An 18,542-nucleotide genomic window follows, 5' to 3' on the forward strand; every position below is an offset into this window, starting at 1 on the left:
CACATCTATGTAAATCAGATGGATTAATTATACTAATTTTATTATGATAGGTATGATATGGTGTTTTTTATTTATGTAGTTATACACACTCACTAATTCTTACACCAGTGGTTCTCAAACTGTGTCCCGTGGCTCCCTGGGGTGCCTCGGAGTACTTGTAGCGCTGCCTCAGGTTGGTGGACCAGAACCAATTTAAATTATTTATGGCCAATGTAATAGGCCAATTCAGTTATCCAGTGTATTTATAGTTATACCAATTCTAAAAAATGTGGGTAACAGACGTGATTTTGATTTTGTCTAACCTTCTAGGAGATTTTGACTCTATAGTCAAAATCTCCTGCCAAAATATCACCGTGTGTACACCCCTTTATTAGCACTATTGATCATAGTTTTCAGTCGAGGTAAATAAACAGACAAATGGAGAGAATGGTTCTGGAGTGTTTTCATATGTTTACTTGTGCCAGGCACACGGAGAGATATGTATATTAATCTGTTATGTAATAGTGATTCAGACAGATTTATATTCCTGCCGTCATATGCGGCTGTCAGATTGACCCTATGGGTTTAATAATTAGTCCCCGTGTTATCCCTGCTTATACAAGTCTCCACCGCTGCTGTCTGGTGCGGCTAGCGGGTTAGTATTGCAGGTATGTCAGTTATGCAAGGTACATATATATACCCAGGGCCGGAGCTACCACTAGGCAGCTTTAGGCAGCTGCCTAGGGCGCTGGCCACTAGAGGGCGCCCCAGTACCACGATCATGTAAATTAAGTATTTTACTGGACTTCGTGCGTTGTAGGGGAGTCTGACACTTCCCCCAGCACATTTTGCACATTGGAATGCTGTTACCCAGGCCTGGGAGCAGGTACTGCATTCTGTGGGTGATTGCTGGGCTCAGCTTCCAGCAGCAGCCGGCAGTTATGAGGCTTGTGGTTGTGTCCCTGCTCTTCTGCTTCCTGCTGCTGCTCTTCACAGAGATTGTCTGGTAGCTCCGCCCCCTCCAGCACAAGATCCGATCCTGCCAGCAGCCAGATCATCCAGACATACAGCAAAGGTGACTGGCACATACTTTATGTATCTGAGGGAGGGGAGGTGCAGGGATGGTTTTACATGTGAGTTGGGGAAAGTGCAGGGCTGGGGACATGTGTGTTGCAGCTCTGGGGAACATGTGATTTGGGGGAGGTGCAGGGCTGGGAGACATGTGAGTTGGGGGAGGTGCAGGGCTGGGGAACATGTGTGTTGGTTGAAGTGCAGGGCTGGGGACATGTGTGTTGCAGCTCTGGGGGACATGTGATTTGGGGGAGGTGCAGGGCTGGGAGACATGTGAGTTGGGGGAGGTGCAGGGCTAGGGAACATGTGTGTTGGTTGAAGTGCAGGGCTGGGGGACATGTGTGTTGGGTGAAGTGCAGGGCTGGGGGACATGTGTTTTGGGGGAGGTCCAGGGCTGGAGAACATGTGTGTTGGGTAAAGTGCAGGTCTGGGTGACATGTGTGTTGCAGTGCTGGGGAACGTGTTTTGGGGGAGGTGCAGGGCTGGGGAACATGTGTTTTGGGTGAGGTGCAGGGCTGGGGAACATGTGTGTTGGGTAAAGTGCAGGTCTGGGTGACATGTATGTTGCAGGGCTGGGGAACGTGTTTTGGGGGAGGTGCAGGGCTGGGAACATGTGTTTTGGGTGAGGTGCAGGGCTGGGGAACATGTGTCTTGGGTAAAGTGCAGGTCTGGGTGACATGTATGTTGCAGGGCTGGGGAACGTGTTTTGGGGGAGGTGCAGGGCTGGGGAACATGTGTTTTGGGTGAGGTGCAGGGCTGGGGGACGTGTGTTGCAGGGCTGGGGAACGTGTTTTGGGGGAGGTGCAGGGCTGGGGAACATGTGTTTTGGGTGAGGTGCAGGGCTGGGGAACATGTGTGTTGGGTAAAGTGCAGGGCTGGGGGACATGTGTGTTGCAGGGCTGGGGATGGAACATGTGGTTTGGTGGAGGTGCAGGGCTGGGAACATGTGTTAGGGATGAGGCTGGGTGCAGGGCCTGGGCACATGTGAGTAAGGGAAACAGCAGCGTGCAGGACAGGGGTACAGGTGTGTGAGGGATACTTTGAAGTACATTGCTGCGCATCGGGTGCCCGCACAGAAACATATATATATATATATATATATATATATATACTTTATTCCTAACGAATAACGAAACTGGGTAGGGGGGGGCGCATTATTAGAAGTTTTGCCTAGGGTGCCAAACTGCCTTGCACCGGCCCTGTATATACCGGCATTCACCACCACTAATTATAATTGTGTCAAGCACGCGGAGAACTAGCTTAATCTGTTAAATAATAATAGTTTAGACAGATTTATACTCCTGCCGTCATATGCGGCTGCCAGATTGACTCTATAAGGTTTAATAATTAGTATCAGTGTTGCTGCTGCAATGTGCGGCTCCTGTATTGTCCCTGCTTATACAGGTCTCTGCCGACGCTGTCTAGCATGGCTAGCTGTCTAGCTTATTTAACTAGCTTATTTGGGATACAGTCAAAATCGCGACGGTCAAAACTCCAACAGGGTCAAAATCCCGACTGGGTCAAAATACCGACAAGGACAAAATCCCGACAAGGTCAAAATCCCGACATTTAAAATCTCGACAAGAACAAAATCCCGACATTTAAAATCCCGACAAGGTACTTACAGTAGGCTTACCTACATGTTAATTGCTAGGGTTTCTTTGCTCGATGCCAAGGCCTTCATGCTTGATGCCAGGGAAAAAGGAGCAGCAGAGAGGGTTCCTGTTGAGGGCAGGACCAGAGCCTAGGACCTGCTAGAGCAGGTGGGCAGCCACAGGTGGCCCACACAGGGCTAGAGGTAGCACTGCACTGTAGTTCACAGTGGTGGGGCTGGGGCTGGCAGCGGAGGGTGCCTCAGTAGACTGTCAGGCAGACACTGACTGGGGTGTCGTCCCCCCCCCCACACACACACACACACACACACACTGACTGGGGTGTGCTGTGGATGGAGTAAAATTACGCGGCGCGCACAGGCAGAAATGGCCGGGCCAGCTTCACGCGGTTGCGTGCAGGGGCGGATCTAGACTTTTCCTCTGGGGAGGGGGTGGGGGGGGGGTGGATTACTGTTTAATCTTGACACCCCCCCCCTTCAAGGCCTAACTCCTCCCCAGACTTATGGTTAGAACTACTGTAGCAAAAGAGGAAAAAAAAGCCACATAAATCTCGGAGGGAGTAGGACTGAGAAGCGGGGCGGGGAGTGGAGGAGAAGCATGGGGAATTGGCAACAGCAGCAGCTATGGGTAAAGTTTGGCGAACAGAGAGGAGGAGCAGCAGCTGATCACTGTGCATCTGCGTCGTTGTCCCGTCCGCATGCTGCCATACAGACTGTCCCTGTATGGGAGCATTATTATTATTATAATTGGTACTTGTTTCCTAGAACGGCCACAACGATTTAGATCGTTGTGGTCGTAAGATAAAAAATCGGATCGATCGCATCGCATGCGATTTGGTCGCATACGATGCGACCGATCCGATCGACCGATTTTTCACCCGATTTTTTTTTTTTTTCACCTGATTATTTTCAATTGCCCCCACAAATGTTACTAAGTGGGCTAGACCCCACGATAGACGTCAACCCGAAGCGTGGCGAGCGCAGCGAGCCCGCGAGGGGCGGCGGTGCGCGTCCTCCGACCTTTTCATTCCCCTACTATCCACTAGGGCGTGGAGTGAGAATAGAATAGTGTGGCGAGCGCAGCGAGCCACCGAGCCCGAAGCGTGGCGAGCGCAGCGAGCCCCGCGAGGGGACGCGTCTAACTTCACAGGTATACGCGTCCCCTCGCGGGGCTCGCTGCGCTCGCCACGCTTCGGGCTCGGTGGCTCGCTGCGCTCGCCACACTATTCTATTCTCACTCCACGCCCTAGTGGATAGTAGGGGAATGAAAAGGTCGGAGGACGCGCACCGCCGCCCCTCGCGGGCTCGCTGCGCTCGCCACGCTTCGGGTTGACGTCTATCGTGGGGTCATGGCGGGCACATAAAAAATGTGAAATGGGTCATATTGGCCCATTTCACCTTTTTTAACATTTTTCCCTATGTGAGATGGACTTAATCAAGTCCATCTCATCTTGTGCCATTATAATGGCACAAGACCGACAAGATCCTCCCGATTTCAATGTTAAAAGATTTTTTAACATTGAAGTCTATGGAAAAATCGGGTCAATCGGTCGGTCGCATCGCGGCCGATTTTAATTGGTCGCGACCGACCGATTGACCCGATTTCTGTCAATCAAAGTGAAAAAAGTGTAAAAAATCGGCCACATCGTGAGGATCGTGTCCCTTAATTAAGAGCCACGATCACTCACGATTGTGGCCGTTCTAGGAAACAAGTACCTTATAATTTTATTTATTTATAAGGCGCCACAAGTGTTTCGCAGCGCCGTACAGAGGAACAGTACAGGGAGACAAAACTTGGCATAACATTGAATAAATAACAAAAACAGAGTACAAATAAAGAGCGCCACAGATCAATACACATTACAGCTTAAATATAAGTAGTGAGGACTCAATCAACATACAACTAGAGGCTTGAGGCCAATGATGGAGATGAGTATGCGGACGAAGATGGTAACTGAGTGTTGGAGTATAGGAGAGCTGTGAGTGACATGTGAAGAGAAGAGGGCTTTGACAACAGGAGGGAAGAGGGCCCTGATCAGAGGAGCTTACAATCTAGTAGGAAGGGGAGAAAGACAGATTACAAGAGGTGCAAGCAAGTGGGTGGTGGCTAGATAGCAGGATGTAAACAGGCAGGGGGTCGGAGAACCAGCATCAGGACTAGTTTATGCAGACCCATTTAACAAGGGTCGGTCTGGAACATATTAACAGAGGTGGTGGGGTTATCTGTGGGAGTGGGAGGGGTCTGGGAGCATATTACTATTGGGGAAGCTGGTATGTATGGTGCATATTATTATGAGGGGGTGGAGCACATTTTACCCATGGTGTTGATCATATTATTATGGGTTGTGGATTTGTGATATATTTTTCTGAGGTTTCCTGGATCACATTATTACAAGGGTTATGCTGGGAGTATATAATGATGGAAGATGCCTGGACAATATTATGATGGAGAAAGCCTACTAGTGTGAAGTTGTATGTGCATGTGGGGGGGGGGGGGCGCTCCGAGAAACCTGAATCAGGCCCATAGAGTGTAAGCTGCACTGGGGCAGGGAGTGATGTGATTGGCCAAATAGTCTCTGCAAAACCGTATGTATGCTATATAAACAATAAATGCAAGGGACCAATCTTAAAGTGGGAGGAGTAATAAGTAGAAAGGGGAGGAGTCCGTAATAATTCTTAAATCACCCACCTTAAATGTAAAGTCTAGATCTGCCGCTGGTTCACCGACTGCTATCACACACTGGCCCTTATTCTAGTTGATGTGGACGGATGCGTATTTCGGACAGGAACCGAGTGTTCTTAGCCCCGCCTACCGTACGGATCGCTCACACCGTCCGAATGCGGTAAGATGCCGAGCGTACGGACCGCGTGTGGATGTTTCATGTGAACACCTCCCCAATCTGTGGGAACCTCCCCCATCCTCCGATGGTAGCCGACCATCGAATGATGGACCGAGCGGTCCGGCAGCACCGAGTGCTCCAAACCACTCGGACATGTTTTCATATGAAAGCAGGGATATGGGCGGGCAGCTGGCATCCGGCTATGTCAGCTGTCCACCCCCCACACGTGCGTCACAGCCGCATTACCATACGTACGCCCAGCATTTTCATGGGAACGCCCATGAAACGCGGGGCGTACGCATATGGCAATGAGCCCAAACAGCCCTTCACGCCCCTCTCCACCCCCTGCTTGGATGGTTCCGTACGATCGTTTTCTGCACGGACCTCACTCCGTGTTCGGACGTGCAAGCAGCGGTGTAGCTAGGTGCTACGGTGCCCGGAGCAAGGTCATATTTCGCGCCCCCCCCCCCCCGGTAATGAATTGGGGGCGTGGCTAACATATGTTGGCATGTTACATTTGAAATATATGACGCTGTGGCAGAATCTGCTGCGCTATATAAGACGCTGTAATGGAATCTGCTGCGCTATATAAGACGCTGTAATGGAATCTGCTGCGCTATATAAGACGCTGTAATGGAATCTGCTGCGCTATATAAGACTCTGTAACGGAATCTGCTGCGCTATATAAGACTGTAACAGAATCTGCTGCGCTATATAATACACTGTAACGGAATCTGCTGCGCTATATAATACACTGTAACGGAATCTGCTGCGCTATATAAGACACTGTAACGGAATCTGCTGTTCTATATAAGACACTGTAACTTAATCTGCTGCGCTATACAAGACGCTGTAACGGAATCTGCTGCGCTATATAAGACACTGTAATGGAATCTGCTGCGCTATATAAGACACTGTAACGGAATCTGCTGCGCTATATAAGACCCTGTAATGGAATCTGCTGCGCTATATAAGACACTGTAACGGAATCTGCTGCGCTATATAAGACACTGTAAAGGAAACTGCTGCGCTATATAAGACACTGTAACTTAATCTGCTGCGCTATATAAGACGCTGTAACAGAATATACTGCGCTATATAAGACACTGTAATGGAATCTGCTGCGCTATATAAGACACTGTAACGGAATCTGCTGCGCTATATAAGACGCTGTAACGTAATCTGCTGCGCTATATAAGACGCTGAAACGTAATCTGCTGCGCTATATAAGACACTGTAACTTAATCTGCTGCGCTATACAAGACGCTGTAACGGAATCTGCTGCGCTATATAAGACGCTGTAACGGAATCTGCTGCGCTATATAAGACACTGTAACGGAATCTGCTGCGCTATATAAGACACTGTAACGGAATCTGCTGCGCTATATAAGACACTGTAACAGAATCTGCTGCGCTATATAAGACCCTGTAATGGAATCTGCTGCGCTATATAAGACACTGTAACGGAATCTGCTGCGCTATATAAGACACTGTAAAGGAAACTGCTGCGCTATATAAGACACATATAAGAGAGATTCACCCCCCCCTCCCCGACAAATCCCCTAAACCCCATGATTATTCCCATAATTATTTATCTTTAGTAAAAAACTAAAATCCACCTTGAGAAGAGCAGGGTGGCAGCATAAACCAGAGAGATCCCCCCCCCCCCGCCCCCCCCGGACCCCACCAAACCCCCAGACCCCATGATTATTCCCTTAATTCTATATCTTTATTTAAAAAAAAAAAATGAGAAAAACCACCTTGAGGAGCGCACAGCACAGACATTCCTCTGTAGAGGCAGGGGACTGGGAGGAGTGGAGTCTTCCTTATTCTTATTTTTGCTGCTCAGCGCTGCCCGGGAGCCGGCCCGAGCAGCAGCAGCAGCTTGGATAGGGACTTGAGCAGTGAGTCACGTGACGTGACCCCATCACGTCGCGGTGGCAGGCCGGGACCAGGTGAGCAGGGCAGACAGGGGCAGGCGCCAGGCAGGGCAGCCGCCGGCGCATGCTGCCCTGCGTGTGTGACATTAATTATTACAGGGCAGCAGGACTTCACCTCATTTGCGGAGGGGGGACGGCGCCCTGCGCCCCAACTGCGCCCGGAGCGTGTGCTCCGGTGGCTCCGCCCTCCCTACGCCTCTGCGTGCAAGGCATTCACACATGCGCAGATACGCCTCTGCACATGCGCAAATACCAAACATCGGCCGTCCGACCACACTCAGAGCCGTCCGACTCAATCAGAACAAGGGCCAGTGTCTATTTACAGCATAAGACTCTCTAGGTAATGGTGGTAACGACAAGCCACATAAATATTATGCTTCATTAAGTGGTAGAATTCACATTAACTGATACAAAAATGCCTGTGTTGTATACTGCTAGGTAGCTAATGACAATGGCAGTACAGAAATGAACGATGTTTTGATGCTGTCAGTGCATTAGTAAAAATGGTAAAAGGTTTTATGTAGGAAGTGCACCGTAGCCAAGGTCACCTATAGTCCAACATAGAGAGGAGATGATTTCCACGATTGCTATCCATGGAAATAAGTGACTGAGCAGCCAATTTGCTATTATTATTTTTACTAAAGGATATTTTCACACCGTTTTACCATTGTTTTAATGCATTAACCTGAATGCATTAATGGGCTTCCGGAGCGGATTTCCTGAAAAACTGATCCAAACCTTTTAATTCATATCTATTTTATTTTATTTTTGTAACCAGAATGTATTTCTGATACTTATAAGGAGAAATGTGATCTGGCCAAAAAAAAAACGGTGAAAAAAACCGGCAGTGAGCCCTGGGATAATAACGCTGGTGAATTCATAGGTCTCACATGCAAAACCCCTACCTAGGCATTCACTTCTTTCTAAAAAAAAAAAAACATATACTCAACTCTCTAGAGTCCACTGATCAGTGTTCCGCGAGGGCTGATAGTCACGGGGATCCCTGACGCTATTGTTGGTGCATACCAGCGTCATTATGCCACTTTGCGCACAGTGAAAAGATTAATTACATTTAAAATGAGATGCGTTGTTCATTCCGCCCAAAGTACCAACGAATCAGTGTCTGTATAATTTTACAGGCTATTAAAAAATCACAGTTAGAACTTTAGAAGCTGATTGGTTGGTCGTTGAACTCTCTCTACTTTATATTTACAAGTTTTGATACATCTCCCCCATGGTGAAGAAATTCCCCAAAGCAACCAAGCAGCTTCTTGACAGTAGCTGATTGATTGGCCGATAACCTGATATGCGCTGAATTGCATAATCGTAGCCACGCCTCCCTGCTGTACCATGCTGATAATCATGGCACTATAAAGAGTCATGTGGCCTCTTCTGTTGTGGCACGCCCTTTCCCGGCGTATGCCAAGCCACGCCACCTGCATCTCCCGTTGCTGTGCCATTGTGGCAACCAGAAAGTTGGCAGCTACAGTATAAACTGCAGTAACTACAGTATGCTTTAAAATCCATCAGTCATCCACCAGACACCCAGAAGTAATACAATTAAATTCATGCCAGGAAAGCAGCTCATCATTAACTACAGTGAATATAAGGAACACTTTAAATGTAATATTTTAAACATTACTGTATTAATTTATTATGAATGTAAGAAGCCTGATGGCACACGGAAATAATAAGACACAGTAAAAATAACGAGGGGCATGCTGACAGAAAAGGTTACAGAATTTGCCATTAATTACTTGTCACAAGCGCTGTTTAATTTAATTATACATAAATACATCTAAACGAGAAGTCTCTCTGTACTCTCTAGCAGAGTCTTCCCTCTCCTGACATCTTCTGTTTAGTGTCAATATTTTCCAATGTTATTAAACTCATTCATAATACCAAGTGTTTAATTACTTCTTAATGAGCACTAATTAGCTTCACCAAAAGCAATCCTCTTGGAAGGTCTGGCTATGGAACCAGGAGCCTTTTTATATACAGTGGCTCAATTTTGGCGTATGTGCGACAGATATGCCATGACGCACACACATGACGGCGTGCCCGTGTGTCGTGGTCGCACCCATGGTCAGTAGGTTTCTATTAATGGGTAGCCTGGAGAACCTGGCAGCGGGGGCCACAATGAGAGTGGCTACATCTTATGTAAAAAGATGCCCGCTGCCAGCTTCTGTGACCCGTTGCTGCAACTGAAGATGCATTATCACATTAAGATCACAATCATTGTTTGACGCATCGGACATCTGAGTGGGTTTCGATCATTTCCTGTAGGTCAACCTAAATTAGGTCAACAGTCAATAGTTCGAACTCATATGGTCAACAGGAACATGGTTGACAGGTTCAACATATATGAATGGTCGACACAACAAAGAGGTTGGCAGTGAAGAGGTTTTGTTGAAGCAAATAAGTGGAAGGACAACGAAATGGCTGCATAGCCATGTAGTGTATTAAACATGATGAAGCTGGGTGTGGGCCTAGGGTAAGCATGTGACTCGGAGTGGCCAATAGGGGCATGGCTTGTGGCAGCTTAGCTGGGTTAATATGGGATGCAGGGGGAGGAGTCTCCCTCTCTTCTCAGAAAAATTTGAGGTGAGTGGTTGTGCTTGTTTTTTCTGTGAGAATTCTGTGGTATTGCATAGGGTTTTTGTGGGAAGTTTGAGGTATAGTTTGGAGAGGAGTGTGCTGTTGTTATTAGCTGGGGTTTGTGAGGTGTTTGAGGGGTGATTTCAGTGAAATTGTGACACTGCTTGTACCTGTTGCCATGTCTAGGCCAGCTCCCCAGCGTCCCAGGCGCGCTGCAAGGCTGCCTGCTCGTTTTGCGTCTGATGTGGGTGAAGGCCCTGCTGGGAGTGAGGCTCCGGTGGATGCGGAGGCGGCCGCTGATGCCGCTTTGATCCCTGCTCGCGGTCGGACGGCGGTCGCTGGTCAGAGAGGGAGGATGGCGGCTGCTGTGCCGGCGGCGCGTAGGGCTGGGAGAGGTCGCGGCGCGGCCGCGTCACGCGGCGGGCGCGGTTACCCGAGAGGTGCCCGGCGTGATACTGGGGCTTCTGCTCCGGCTGGGACGCCTGCTGGCGGTGTCGGAGGCGGGAGGCGGCCATTAGCCGCGGAGGAGTCGCGTCAGCGCGGCGTAATGGCGGCTAGGCCTGCGAGTGAAAGGGGGCGTGGTGGTGCTGGCAACAGGGCTGCAGTGTCAGGGAGAGCTGGCGTCAGGCAGGGACATTCGCAGCATGAGGAGGATTTGCCTGTGGAGCCTGCTCCTGACCCGGAAACCCCCTTGTATGGCTATAAGCCATTATGGGAAAGACAGGAGCCGGTGCCATCAGGGGATGATAGAGCTGCTGGGGCAGCGGGGCGGAGGCAGGCAAGGGGGAGAGCATCAAACCGCGGCGGCCGCCACGGGGCTGCTTCAGCTGCTGAGGCCTATGGCGGGGGTGCATCCTCTGCCTCTTTTGACCCTGCTTTGCTCTCTGCAGCATTGTCCTCAATGGCCGGTGCCCTTGCTCCCTTATTGGAGGGTAGGCCTGATGGTGAAGGGGGTGCGGGTAGCAGCGGCCAGAATGTGTTTGAGCCTATACCAGGCTGCTCTGAGTTTGTGAGGGCTTTTGGTCGTGTGCATACTCCTGTAGTGGCTGAGGATGAGAGCGGGTTTGTGGAGTCTGGACCTGGTACGTCAAGCAGACAGCCCAAGCGCAATAGGCGCTCGCGGTCCCCGATGCCCCCTTCTTGTGTTCCCACAGGTGGTGAGACTACAGGTCGGAGTAGAAGAAAGAAGGAAGTGACAGTCGACTTAGTGGACACGGACGTCGACGACGATGATGATGATGATGATACGTGGGAGGAGCAGGCTGGAACTTCAGGTGATGGTTCATCAGATGGTGAAGGGGGGTCAAGTTCAGGCTCATCCTCTGGGGGCTCCCATTCCTCGCGCTACTCCTCCTCTTCCTCCTCTTCTTCCCCTGGGGGGTCTGATGCGGGTAGTGCCGCTAAAGCCCGTAAGAGGGCAGCTAAGTATGCTAAAAAGGAGGCGGGGAAGCGTAGAAAGGGTGACAAGCGCAAGCGCCTAGCTTCAATTTCCAAGAGGGAAAGGAAGCGTAGGAATCTGCCTAGTGTGGTGCACTGCGATTATACTGCAGTCCTCCGTGGTCTTAGGGAAAGCTGTCGGAAGAAAATCCAGAAGGGCGACTTTGTGGATTTATTCAGTTTGACAGATGAGGCCAAGAAAGCCCATAAGGCTGCAAAGGCGAAAGGGGGTGTAGGTTCTGAAGCTTTCAGGTCCTATGATAACTGGTTATCCGGTTTCTGTGTATTTGCGGCATGCTATTTGGAGGATAGGCCAGAGAAGCATATGAACATTATTCGCTATATTCATATGGTCCATGATATGTACAGAAGGTACGGTGGGATTGCCTGGAGGAAGTATGATGAGCAGTTTAGGCGCAAGCAAGATTGCTTACACATAATAGATTTTGGCTGTAAAGATGTGGAGGTTTGGATGGAGGTTGCCAGGGTTCACTCAGAAGTGACTGATAGTGGTCGGCCTGCGGCGCCTGCGGCACCCCCGAGCAATGCGCCTCAGAGGGCCATCACGGATAGCTCGGCGGCTAAGCGTTTTACACCGGGGGGTAGATCATTTGCTCCGGGGTCATCTAGAGGGAAATGTTTTGCTTTTAACAATTCCTACTGCAATATGGGTCAGCGTTGCCGCTACAAGCATATATGCATCACTTGTTCTGGCAGTCACCCGTCGTCCAGCTGCTTTCGGGGGGGCCGCCCCTCCAGAGGGGCGGGTCCCGCGACTTCCAATAGACCTCCCTCCTCAGGCTCTGCTCGCTAGGGCAGCGACACCAGTTTGTGTTAAGGCCATGTCCCCATGGCTTCAAGGTTATCCTGACAGGGAAGCTGCAGAGTTTTTGTTAAAAGGTTTTTCTGTTGGTTTCAGTTTGCCAGTTAAGGGGGAAGTTAAAGGGGGGGCGTTTAGGAATCTACAATCGGCAAGATCCCACTCTTCAGTTTTAAGGGAGAAGGTCATGAAAGAGGTACACTTGGGTCGCATGGCGGGCCCCTTTTTGTCACCTCCGATTGCTGACATGATCATTTCACCTGTCGGTGTGGTGCCAAAAAAGGATCCGGGTAAGTTCAGGCTAATCCAACACCTATCCTATCCGGTTGGATTTTCAGTTAACGATGCCATTCCATTTGAATGCTGTTCAGTAAATTACCAGTCCTTTGATGATGCACTCGCGATGGTCCGGTCCTATGGTCCAGGAGCTCTTTTGGCCAAAATTGACATTGAATCGGCATTTCGCCTTTTGCCGTTACATCCCAATGCTTTTAGGTACATGGGCTTCCGCATGGGGGATGAATACTTCATTGACAAATGTTGGCCGATGGGGTGTTCAGTTTCCTGTGCTTTCTTTGAGAGGTTCAGTACCTTTTTGCATTGGTGCGTGGAGAGGTCCTCGGGTGTGAGCGGGATCGCTCATTATCTCGACGACTTTCTCTGCGTAGGACCTGCAGGCTCCGATCAATGTGAGTGCATCTTACTCAGCTTACGGGACATTTTTGCTAAATTTGGTGTGCCCATTGCTGAGGAAAAGACTGAGGGCCCCACTACCTGCCTGTCTTTCTTGGGGATACAGATTGACACGGTCGAAGGCTGTTGTTGTTTACCTCCAGACAAGGTGGAGAGGCTGAAGGAGGCCATCGCGCAGTGCAAGGGGTCTCGCAAGGTGACACTGCGTCAGGCGCAGTCCCTTCTGGGCCAGCTTAACTTTGCTTGCAGAGTTATACCAATGGGACGGCTGTTTTGTCGCAAGTTGGAGCGATCCACTGCTGGAGTTAAAAGAGCTCACCATTTTGTGCGCCTGTCAACTGAGATCAAGCGTGACCTTGTCATATGGTCCTCGTTTTTAGAGGATTTCAATGGCATTCGCATTTGGTTGGCTCCGGTGGTGGATAGCTCCAGGTTGCAACTCTTCACTGACGCTGCGGGTTCCACAGGATTTGGGTGCTACCTAGATGGGAGATGGTGCGCAGAGGCTTGGCCTGAGGATTGGTTGAGAGAGGGCCTTAACAGAGATATGCTGCTTCTTGAGCTTTTCCCGATCATGGTGGCAATTGAGATTTGGGGGCCTTGCTTGGCGAATCGCAGCGTACTTTTTTGGTGTGACAACTTTAGCGTTGTCCACGCAATTAATAACCAGAAGGCTAAATCTATTCTGGTGCTGAGGATCCTGGGGCAGCTGTCGCTACAGTGTTTGCGGTTCAATATCTTGTTTAAGGCGAGGCATGTTCCTGGTGTTCAGAACGAGGTTGCTGATGCGCTTTCCCGGTTTCAGTGGGAGCGTTTTCGTAAGCTAGTGCCGGGGGCTGATGCTTTCGGGGTTTCGTGCCCTCCTTATGTTTGGCAGGTCATCAGGCCGGAATGGAGGGGCTAGCGGAACTGTCGGTAGCGCCGGCTACGCTTAGGAGGTACCGCCAGGCTTGGTCAGAATGGGAAGCTTTCTCCGGAGGGTCTGCGCAGCCAGGTAGGCGGAGGCAGAAACTTCTGCTATCTTTTCTCTGGAAACTTTACAACTCAGGCAAATCCAGGGCGGTAGCAGTTAGTTATCTGGCAGGAATAGCCTTTTTTGCGCAGCTAAAAGGGCTTCCTGACTTTACCAAAGGCTTCTTGGTGCGTAGAGCTATGAGAGGGTGGTTGCGTAGAGCCCCGGTGGCCCCCGACAGCAGGCGTCCCATCGATGCTTCAATTCTCCCTTCCTTATTAGATAAAATAGCTTGCCATGCTGAGTCCGCGTTCGAGACTCTGTTATTTCGTTTGGCTTTTTCAGTTGCATTTCATGGGGCTTTTAGAATACTTGAACTGGTTGCTCCTTCTAAGCATAGGGATTCTCAATTGCTGGCATCGGACATACGGATAGAGAGGCAGGCGCTTTGGTGCAGGATTCGGCGCTCAAAAACAGATCAGTTGGCAAAGGGAAAGTGGGTGTCAATGCCTCCTGTTTTGCCGGTATCTATCTGCCCGGTAGCTTTAGCAGGGCAATACGAGCTAGTGCGGCCGGATTCTGATGGGTCTTGGCTGTTGCACTATGATGGGCTACCTTTGACCAGGTACCAATTTGATTGGATGATGAGGCATTGTTTGGAGAGCTTGGGCTTGGCAGCAGGGGATTTTGGCACCCACTCCTTTAGAATAGGTGCGGCAACATCAGCGGCTAGGGCAGGTTGGCAAGCTAGAGACATCAAAGCATTGGGTAGATGGCGCTCTGCGAGTTATAGGAAGTACATACGTCCGCATCTCCTGCCCTGCTAGTCTGTGTGTGTTTGGTTTCCAGCTGTTTGGTTGTATTCCTATGTTACCCCAGCCCGCCTGTTTCCTACTCGGGGATTAGCTACGCTCTGTTGTTGGGCCAGCGTCCGGAGTTTTCACGCTTTTTTGCCTGATCTGACGGACTGAATTCGGCTTATTAATTCGGCTAATCTGGCTTTAATTAAGAGTCCCTCAGCAGGTTCAGACGTTTTTTCCTCCGGCCGAGTAATCCCTTTCTTTCCGATACCCTTCCACTACCTTTCCCTCCCTATGTTTGTTTTCTTACCTATTGTGTCTAGGAGTGGCTTCAATTGCTATTGAAGCAGTGCTACCGCACCAAATTGTGCACCAAACAAATTTTTTCTTTTGGCAGATCCTCCCTTAAAATGTTCTTTCCTGTCCTTTAAAGAATCCATATTAATCCATCTTATCCATTTTTTCTTCAGGTGTGGGCTTCGACAACGTGAGGGTGTGGGTGGTAGGTCATTCATTTGTCTATTGGGCAGGCAGGCTCATGGAGTCAGGTGAAGGTCCGGTGGTGGTTGGCTGCCAGCGTGTGCGTTGGCTTGGAGTTAGAGGAATGTCCTGGCGCGAGCTAAGGGCTTTTCTTCTCATGAAGGTGAAGAACTTTGGCCTGCCAGAAGTGTTGGTACTTCATTTGGGCGGCAATGATATGGGAAAGATGTCACAATTGGAGTTAAGGGCCCTGATCCTGGGAGATCTGGCCGCCATTAAGGCCGCATGGCCCACTTGCACCCTGATATGGTCATTTATAGTTCCCCGCCTGTATTGGAGAGGTGCCAGGGACTGTCGTGCGATTGACGAAGCCAGGAAAAAGCTGAACACAGCTGTGGCTCGTTGGGTTCTACAGGCTGGTGGTGCTGTAGTGCCACATGAGAGGATTAGATTCAGGTTTCACCAGCTTTATAGGCCTGACGGGATACATCTTGTCAAGGCGGGTTTGCGAATATTTGTGGAGGATCTGCTGATCGTGGTAGCTTCGGTTCAATAGTATGGTGGCGGGGCGGGGTCTCCGGGACCGGAGCCCCGCTTTGGCGGGAAAGAACGGCAAGTTCATAGATTTTAGATTAGTTATCAAGTTTTGGTAGTTGCGGAATTGGCTTGTTTTTCGGTGCGCTCGCCTCTCGTTGGCTTAGGCCTTTTCGCTGGATTACCCGCCCGGGGACTGCGAACCCACCCGGATGGGTGGGTATTCAATGTTGTAGGTTGAGTGGATACCGTTTTCTGAGTTAGGCTGATTTACGCAAGTTAGTTTGGGGGGTGGAGCTTAATAAGTTTTAGCCGTTCTTTCTGGCCACCATAAATTAACCATTAAAATAAATAAACTTCAAAATTAGTTTAAAGTTTAAATAAACTCAGCTAACAAGTTCTGCCAAATCCATGTCTCCGAGTCTTTATTTTAGATAAGGTTATGTAGAAGTATAAGTACATCAATTTACATGCTAAGGTCACACATCTGCTGATATGATGTTTAACAAATAGACCATTTGAGGTCAACTGTGTTTTTACTGTAGATCCATTGAACCAGACCCATCTATATACACAACTCTCTGGATGGGTGGAGGGTGCGCGGTGCTGATCCTTGGCACACATAAAACATACAAGCACTACAGTACCGGTATTTAATAATGACACAGGAAATGAACGCATTCTGTAGTAAAAGTATAATCATCAAGAAGGGGATGTCAGTGTCAACCTACATATAATAACAACACAAAAAACATTACATAGTATAGAAAGCGCTCACATTAACATATGGTGAGAATAAACGATGAGATGCAAAGTCCTTCTTATTTATGCCACTCAGAAGAAATCAACCCCCTATCTTTTGAGCATCAAATGTTTATAAAGGTATCTTTCATGTGAGATAGGTGTAGTATATCTTATCTAGTTCTCTATCCTAGTATTTAGGGTGTAAAAGGGGAAATGGGATTTTTTACTGCTGCACAAGCTTCACTTTTTTTTTTTTTTAAATACGTATTTATTGTTTTTTTCAAAATGCAAGATACAAGATTGACAAAATTAACAGGTTCACATCTCAATTGTTGATACAGGTGCAAACAAGGTAACAGCAAAATCATAACATCAGGGTCACCGAACAAGCACACGTGGTAAGCATTGTAAACCCCAAGGGGTTTTAGATTTTGAGTATAGGCTGTGACTACCGGGTTCCCAGTTTCAAGGCTGGGAGTTTTTGTGAAATAGTTAACTTGGGTTGTTCGGGGTCTAGCCTTATGGTCTATTGACCCTATCGCTTTGTGCTCCGTTCGTGTCTCCCCTCTGCCATAGCATAAGGGGGGTGTAGTCGCATTCTGTATCCCTGCGAGAGTTGTATCTTAACTGGGGGAGGGGTATAGGGTGGGGAGAAATGGGAGGGATCTCAATTGGGGTGAGGGGGGGGGGAGAGGGTTGAAGGGGTGAGAGGAAGAGAGTGTACCGAGTGTTGGGGGGGGGGGACCAGCTTTCTTGTGGTTCCACGGATTAGATTGTTTCTTCCAGTTGTACTGGGGTAGGGAGGGGGGGGGGGGACAATTGGTGAGGGTAAAGGGGGGGGGGGGGGAGGGTAAAATAAGCAAAGAAAAGGGGGGGGATGCACGGGGGGGGGGGTCTATCTATGCAGGGTTATCTACCACATCTTTGCAAAATAGTCTAAGGGGGGTCCCATAGCTGTGAGGTAAGTGCAATAACATATATCAAAACATAACAATATATGGCATTTTAGTTTGTATCTCAACGTTTTTCTTTTTCCCATTTTTATCTGGGATGTATCGCGATAGGGCCATTTTTCCAGAGCGCGCCTTTTTCTGGGCCCAAAGTCATTCTGTGTTTTTGTGTTTTTTCTTCGTGATTTAGTCAGGTATCAGGGCAGGTTGATAGGCAGAGTTTAGGCCGCATTTATCGACATCTCATTCAATTAATACACACAAGTTCAATTAATACCGAAAGAACAAATGGGTTAAAACAAAGCTATTCCCAACCTCTCTTGTTTTCCCACCGCAAGTGAAGTTCATTTCCTAGTATATTATGTTACCAGTTCTAAGGCCTCATATATCTGGGGTTGGGACCCACCCGATTTAAGGTGGATGAAAGGACCCCATTTCTTTAGAAAGCCTGTTGTAGGTGAGCCGGTGTGATAGTGGGAATTATACCTGTCGTACGCCATGTATTTCAGCATTAGTCCCTCCAGATCTGTCAGGGTGGGAACATGTTTGTCTATCCATGAGGTTAGTATGACCTTTTTTGCTGCAGTGAATAAGATGGAGAGGAAAGGGATGAGCTCCTTGCTAGGTCCTTGTAAGTCCCAGCTATCAAAGTTTAGAAATAATAATGGCACTGGGTTTATTTTTACTCTTAAGTGAAATGCTTTGTTAACATAGTTAATAATTTTGTGCCAAAATTTTTTAATGTATCCGCAGGACCAAAAATTATGTTCGAGGGATGCTGAATGGAAGCCACACTTGGGGCAACAGCCTGATTCATCTGGGTCGAAGTGGCTACGCTGCTTTTGTGATATAAATGCCCTATGAACCAATTTAAAATGTATTTCTTGGAGCGTGGATGATTGTAATGTCTTTAAAGAAGTGTCTAAATGTTGAAAAATGTCTGCAGATGTTAATAAAGGAATGTCTCGTTGCCAGGCCGTGGTGGTTTTATTACGGGAATTGGAGGAGTTGAGTTGCTGTAGTTCGGCATATATTAACTTGGCTTTGAAGGAACCGTTATTAACTTTTTCTAGCCACCTATGCAGTATGGTG

General features: G+C 48.7%; 1 long non-coding RNA gene across 1 annotated transcript; it reads left to right on the forward strand.

Moving 5' to 3' along the window:
- Nucleotides 1-959: 959 nt before the first annotated feature.
- On the forward strand, nt 960-18,412 carry LOC146059230 (uncharacterized). Its single transcript, XR_014470193.1, has 3 exons — nt 960-1,054; nt 16,842-16,898; nt 18,204-18,412. It is a non-coding gene; the product is annotated as an uncharacterized LOC146059230 (long non-coding RNA).
- The last annotated feature ends 130 nt before the right edge of the window (nt 18,413-18,542 follow it).

Source organism: Crinia signifera, chromosome 2 (genome assembly GCF_055691185.1).
Source record: "Crinia signifera chromosome 2, ASM5569118v1, whole genome shotgun sequence".
Taxonomy (NCBI): domain Eukaryota; kingdom Metazoa; phylum Chordata; class Amphibia; order Anura; family Myobatrachidae; genus Crinia; species Crinia signifera.